The 6,331-nt window shown below is 38.2% G+C and overlaps 1 long non-coding RNA gene across 2 annotated transcripts; it reads left to right on the forward strand.

The window, feature by feature from the left end:
• Positions 1-3,316: 3,316 nt before the first annotated feature.
• On the forward strand, positions 3,317-6,331 carry LOC129731051 (uncharacterized). Of its 2 annotated transcripts, none has more exons than XR_008728964.1 (4): positions 3,317-3,429; positions 3,496-3,623; positions 3,684-3,739; positions 6,014-6,331. It is a non-coding gene; the product is annotated as an uncharacterized LOC129731051 (long non-coding RNA). The 2 variants fall into 2 exon arrangements; XR_008728963.1 differs by having other exon boundaries at positions 3,330-3,434.

Consider the following 6,331-nt stretch of genomic DNA (forward strand, 5'->3'; position numbering starts at 1 on the left):
TACGCCATGGTGGCCTTGATCAATCGAGTCAGTTTATTCGGAAATTCGTTGTCGTGCATGATCTGCCATAGCTGTTCTCGATCGGCTGTATCAAAGGCCGCCGTGAAGTCGATAAAGATGTGATGTGTGGGTACGTTTTACTCGCGGCCAGTGTTGTTAATCTCACTCATGAACAGCATGCACACCTTATGTGAGGTTCTCGTTGCTACCGATATCACACACTGGAGTAGGAGCTATTTCTCGTTCTTTCTCGCTGTCTTCCTTGCTTACATACGCTTTCAAGATCATATGCACACACATTCGCGCCTACTTTTTTACTCGCGAGCACAAACAGCGGAAGACAATTGTTTCAAGATGCATAGCGATGGTAGCGGACAAAAAAATATTTCAAATAGGATATCGGACTACTTCGGTTGGTTTTGCATTAGACTGCTGTAACAAACTTACCAAAGCAGTCCGATACCTTACACGTTCCAGTATGCGATGCTTTACAGATTCTTCACCCACTTTCGGTTGTCGGTGCAGGAAGCAAAACAGGGTAGATGAAGAAAGCATTTTCGTTTTTGAGCACATTTTTTCAAATACTCCTCCTAGTCGAGCACTCATACTCGCAAGCAGGAACATGCGTACTCTTTAATAGTTCGTGAGTAGTAAGGCAAAAGAGTTTTTGGTGGTGCAACAGCATCAGCTACTTCTGCGGGTACATGAAGAAGAAAAAAAAACCTCGAAAGCGTGTGTGCAAAAGAATTGAGAAGCGTAGTATATGTCTCGTTCTCAAGCAAAAAGGAGGAGAAAGGTTTTGCTTCTCGCTCGCTTTGCAACGTTGCTCGCGACATTTCTGTACGATCTGTCGGATAGAGAAGATCTGGTCCGTGGTACCACGGGCTCCCACGAAGCTCGCGTGGTACTGGCCAACGAACCTGTTGGTTATCTCCAGGTGATAGACGACAGAACTTGGTCAGAGAGAATATTTTGTTGATGGCATTGATTAGTTGGATACCGCTGTTCAGTTGCGGCACTCCAGCTTGTCGCCCTTCTTGTAGATTTTTCCTTCTCCCAAATTATTTTTTCCTCTCGTTGACCTGCCCAAGTTCGGTTCTTCTCATTCACCACTGCCTCGTACTTCCCGTTAATTTTTTTTATTATACCCTGTATGCCTGAAGGACACTGGGTACCGAAATGCCACTGCGACAGTCTTGCTGATTGTCTTTTGAGGCTGGCCCCGATTGCTGTGCACAGGTTACGGATTGCTCGTACTCATGGATGAAGTAGAGCTGTTTTGTTGTAAACCAATTAGGTACAACATAGTTGATGAAACTAATGACCTGCTTGGGATTAGAGCTCCATACTTGGTATGGAGTTAAAAGGTAACTTCCTAAGAAGTTGTACCTAGAGGAAGCAAGAGCAAAGCAAATGCTTTGAACTCTCTGGTTCAGATTTGCAGAATCGGCAGGTGTCTTTCAACACTACACCGATTTTCTTTAAACGATAAAAAGCGGGATAGTGTCCGGTAAGGAGTCCCGTGATTATCCGTAGTTCACTACGATTTAGACTTAGTAACTTTATGGCGGTTCCAGGGTTCGGATAGACAAACTGTTTGGTTTGTCGACAACTCGAATTGGACGTACTCAAAAACGGCTCGGGGCCAATAAACCGCTGAGCTGATCCCTGTCTTGCTAGGTAGTCAGCTTGTTCATTACCCTCGACTCCGCAATGTCCGGGCACCCAAAACAGAAAAACTGAGTTCTGCCGGAAGAGTTCCCGTAGAGTTTCAATGCATTTCCAAACAAGTTTGGAGGCGCAATAGACGGACTTAAGTGCTAGTACCCAAGGAACAATTATTGTTGCCTAAACGTTTACTCCATCACTTTTATAAGGCTACAGTTGAACAACAACCTAAATGAAAAATAAAAAACTGGGCTATACCCAACTGGGTATAGATTTGCATCCACTTTGGGAACCACTCGCTGATTGGTTGAAATTGAAAACCCCGAGTGCGTTGAAATTTATCATCAGGCTTGCTGGCAGTGTTGCTGAACAACATGTTTATTTGTTTTGATTTATGTTTTTTTATGATGTTACCTGTTATAATCTAGAATATTTTCAAATGAACATTCAAAATAAAGTACAAAGCGTACAAATACGGGTGAAGTAAGAGATTCGACTTGGATAATCACTTATATCAATTACCAAAAGATCTAAAAGTGCGCAAGGAGTTAATACGGTTTTGCGTGAAGCACAAGAACAGCATACCGCTGCTCAATGTCGGAAGTAAATAGTGTAGTGTAAGCTTATTTTTACTTTTGAATCCGGTCTGGGTAAAGTTTGGAACATACCTGTTCAGGCATATTGCTTGTGCGGAGAGTTCAATTCATATGAGTCAATGAATGAATCATAATCTTTGATGGATGACACGTTTGATTTTAAGGATATTAAATATGCAGATTCTCCGGTAACCATCAGATGGTAAATCAATCGCCTGCAGGAGGAATTGTGCTTAATGCTGATGAAAGCATTAAAACATTCAAGTATTTTCCGAGTGAATGGCATCACTAACGAAAAATACAACAGGGATCATCGAGGTGGGTGAGGAAGAAGAGTAAGAAGCCAGATGTCTCTCCTTAGGTCATACCGTGCGTCGGCATTGGTATTTTTTTTAATTTCCAAACAAATGCAGCTCGATAAAAAGCAACATCTAACAGTTACTCAGTAATTGAAAATTAGTGTTGTGTATTATAGCATTTGGGAGCAAATCTGTTGTATTTTACTGAATATATTTATTCTTTTGGAATTAATCGATCCACTGATTCAACTGACTAGCCTGGATCGATCTTTTATGTGTTGTTGAAATCTATCATATTTATATTTTCCATATTTTTACAACAAATATGGATCTTCTTGTATATGTTCTAAAAATTGCGCATAAACTCGTTGCTGCTCTTCAGTTCAAATCTTCTGGCATCCCTGATCATTGTTATGTCGCTGTCATGTCCAGCGTTGCCAGGTATCCAGATTTAGCTGGATTATCCAGATTTTTAAACATGTATCCAGGTAGACAGCTTTGATGTCCAATTATCCAGATTTTTCATGGTTGATCCAGATTTTATCCAGATTTTATTTTCTCTGTTCCGCAAAAAGGTCATCACTTCAATTTTGGCGCGAAATTTTACAATTTTGTCACCTCAAATTTTGCGTACCCCAAGACTTTTATCCGAAAAACTAACCTTTCACCCCACGAAATGACTGCCAGATTTTTTCCAGATTTTTATTTTGCCTTTTCCAGATTTTAAAAAAAATGACCTGGCAACGCTGGTCATGTCAGCATCCATCATTCAGTCTTCAGTTTTATTAGTTTTGTCTGCACTCCAGTGTTATTGTGTTGCTTGTCTCTGTTTATCGGTTTTGATAGTTTTGATTGAGTGTTCACGAGTAAGGTAATTATAAATATGAAGTAAAATCAAGCAATTAACTATGGTTAACATTTTACAATCAAAGGAAATTACTTCTGCGTGGTACAAGCCGCTGAAGCTAGCGTTCACTGTGGTTCCGCAGCAATGAATTGTCAGGAAAGGCAGCTACCTCAATTTACGAATTTGGCCTATATCATTTTCTAGAAAATAACGGTAAGTAGATACTACATTATGTTGTATCCTATTTGAATAATTTCACATTTCCATTTTTAGGAACTTCAATGAAATTCACACCAAAAGAAGATGGTGCATTTGACCGCGATGAGTAGGTGAGAAACTATATGAATGCAATCATTATGTTGTGTTGTATAAATCTACATATATTTTTGTTTTGAACGCTTCGTATCGTATTTTTGATCGAACGCAATTTGGTCGAATCAGTTGAATATATAATGTTCACTTATACAAGAGTATTGCATCGATTAGTTCGTAAAAAAGATACTTGGTCAGCAGAGCCGGATTAATGGGGGGGCCCAGGGGGCCCGGGCCCCCACATTTTCAGGGCCCCCACAAATCGACAAAAAGATTTTTCTTTTTAAAAATGAGATTTAATCAAAAGTTCGATTTACAGTAAGAAAATTTGAACAGACCATTTCAATCTGACACTTTCCTTCAGTGTTATTTTTTCGCGAGCACCAATATCACAACTACATCCATAAGAGTTCACCTTGGATTCTCTTGGAATGACACACATTAACACACCATTTGAATCGAACCAGCGCGCATTAAACGCCTAGAGTTAAAGTTTAGCCGACTGTCACTAAAAGCGCCAATCGAACTGTCAAAACTCGTTCCAATCGAACATCAGCAATGTTAAAACTATGATGAAAAAACTGTTGACTGTTTGATTGGAACTTTTCAGTGACAGTCGGCCAAACTTTAACTCTAGAGCTTTAGCGCGCATGGGAGGTAAAGCAAAGAAAGAAAATAATCCACATTTTTTTTAATGCATTGCTTTTGCTTACTTGTCCGAATCAGGGCTACCAGATGTGCTTTTCAAAATGCAGATTTTCTGAGCTCGTGTGCAGATTTTATTGACCTGCAGATGTGTGTAGTTTTTTCCTAGTTTCTATTATTGTCAGAGTCGTCTTATATTTGCGCCGTCTTTCTCGAATTGTGTGCAAATTTTTGCCTGTGTTTCGCATTTTTTTTCAACTTGCGGTAGTTTTTTTTCAGGTATCAAGAAAAAAACTTGAAGACGAAACTTATTAAAAATAGGTTGCGTGCGACTGTGAAGAATGAAAGGCAGTCAAACTTAGCATTATTAAGTTTCGAGTACGAGTATACTGAAGAAGATGAATGTTGATTATTTAATTAATAAGTTTTCTGCAAAAAAACTCGTAAAGCATAGTTTACAGTTCCAAGCGAAGTGAAAAATTTGACAAGTGAAAAAGCGTAAATTTTCGCTTGCGAAATCTGTCGCGAAAACCCGTTTGTGGAACACGCAGGTATTTCACCACCCTGCAGTTTACAGTTTAAGTGGAGTGAAACTCACGAGTTTACATTCCGAGCGAAGTGAAAATTGGCTGCAACTGACAGAATAGAAACGCACGCAAGTTTTCGCTTGCTGCTCCTTTTTTCACTAGCGCTTGCATGCGTGAAAGAAATAAACCCAAGTGAAAAAGATGAGATCCACAACGATCGATTTCGCTGGATCGAATTTGTTTACAGTTCCAAGCGAAGTGAAATTTTTTGCAGGTTGCATTTTTCACGAGCGTGAAAAAATGAACATGTTGTATGAGATTTTCACTTCGCTTGGAACTCTAAATAGAGCTTAAGAAAAAATTCTAACAAATTTTTGGTAATTTTTCAATATCAAATAAATGCTTTTAACTCGTACGATGAAAAACAGTTTTGTTTTAATTTGGGCCCCCCACTATAACTGGGCCCTGGGCCCCCACAATCGTAAATCCGGCCCTGTTGGTCAGCAATAATAAAAGTGTTAACAATATCTCTTTTTTCAACACTTTTATTATTGCTCACGAAGTTTCCTTTGTAACTCAAGTATTTTATAGTAAATTATCAATTATTTATTTTGCGTGGCTAATCAATCAACACTATTTTAATGTGAAATTATAATTGTTAGGATTTATTTGCTTTGGCGATTAGGGCTTGTTATTCGTATGGATTTCAACCTACTTGTCAAGTAAAGAGAACTTATCTTACAACTAATTTAGTTGCTTACTAATTGACTATGAAGAAAGCTTATTGTAGCATTTGGGGATTGCAGCGATTTTTATTAAATGTTGGGAATAGTTTTATTTGACATAGCTTCTATCATTTCGATACCAGTAAGTCCGTAATTCGAGTGTACCAAACCAATGATGACGCTTTAAAATCTTTTTCAGAATTTAATTCTGAATCCTTCGAAGCGTTCGAAGCGAATATTTGTTTGTAAACCAAAAGTTTATTCTTCAAACAAAGTTCAGGGTTTCTAGTAATTATACGACATAAGAAACTCATATATTTATTGCATTATGCCTGTATACTTTCAATTTACTGTTTGAAAATAAGTTTTATGATTAAACTATCTGTTTTTTTAGTTGCTGGAGGATTGATTACTGATGATGCGGGAGGAGAGGATGGAACAATGTAGCTACAACAAAACGACAACACCGAAAAAGAAAGGTGTAAGAGATTGTGTATTACGCTACTTTCTGCATAGCTTTAAGTTATATATATTGTTTATTCAAAAGCAAGCTTAATCTGTAATCGGTTAGTCTGTATTTAGGACATAAGAAAAAGATTCAAGACCATGTATTTCTAGTGAATGTACGAAAATGGAATGTTTTTTTTTTAATATAAGACACTTTTTCATCGCACATCAATAAATGTTTAATCAGTCTCGTTTTTTTCCAATA

The sequence above is a fragment of the Wyeomyia smithii genome, chromosome 3 (genome assembly GCF_029784165.1).
Source record: "Wyeomyia smithii strain HCP4-BCI-WySm-NY-G18 chromosome 3, ASM2978416v1, whole genome shotgun sequence".
In the NCBI taxonomy this organism is placed as follows: Eukaryota; Metazoa; Arthropoda; class Insecta; order Diptera; family Culicidae; genus Wyeomyia; species Wyeomyia smithii.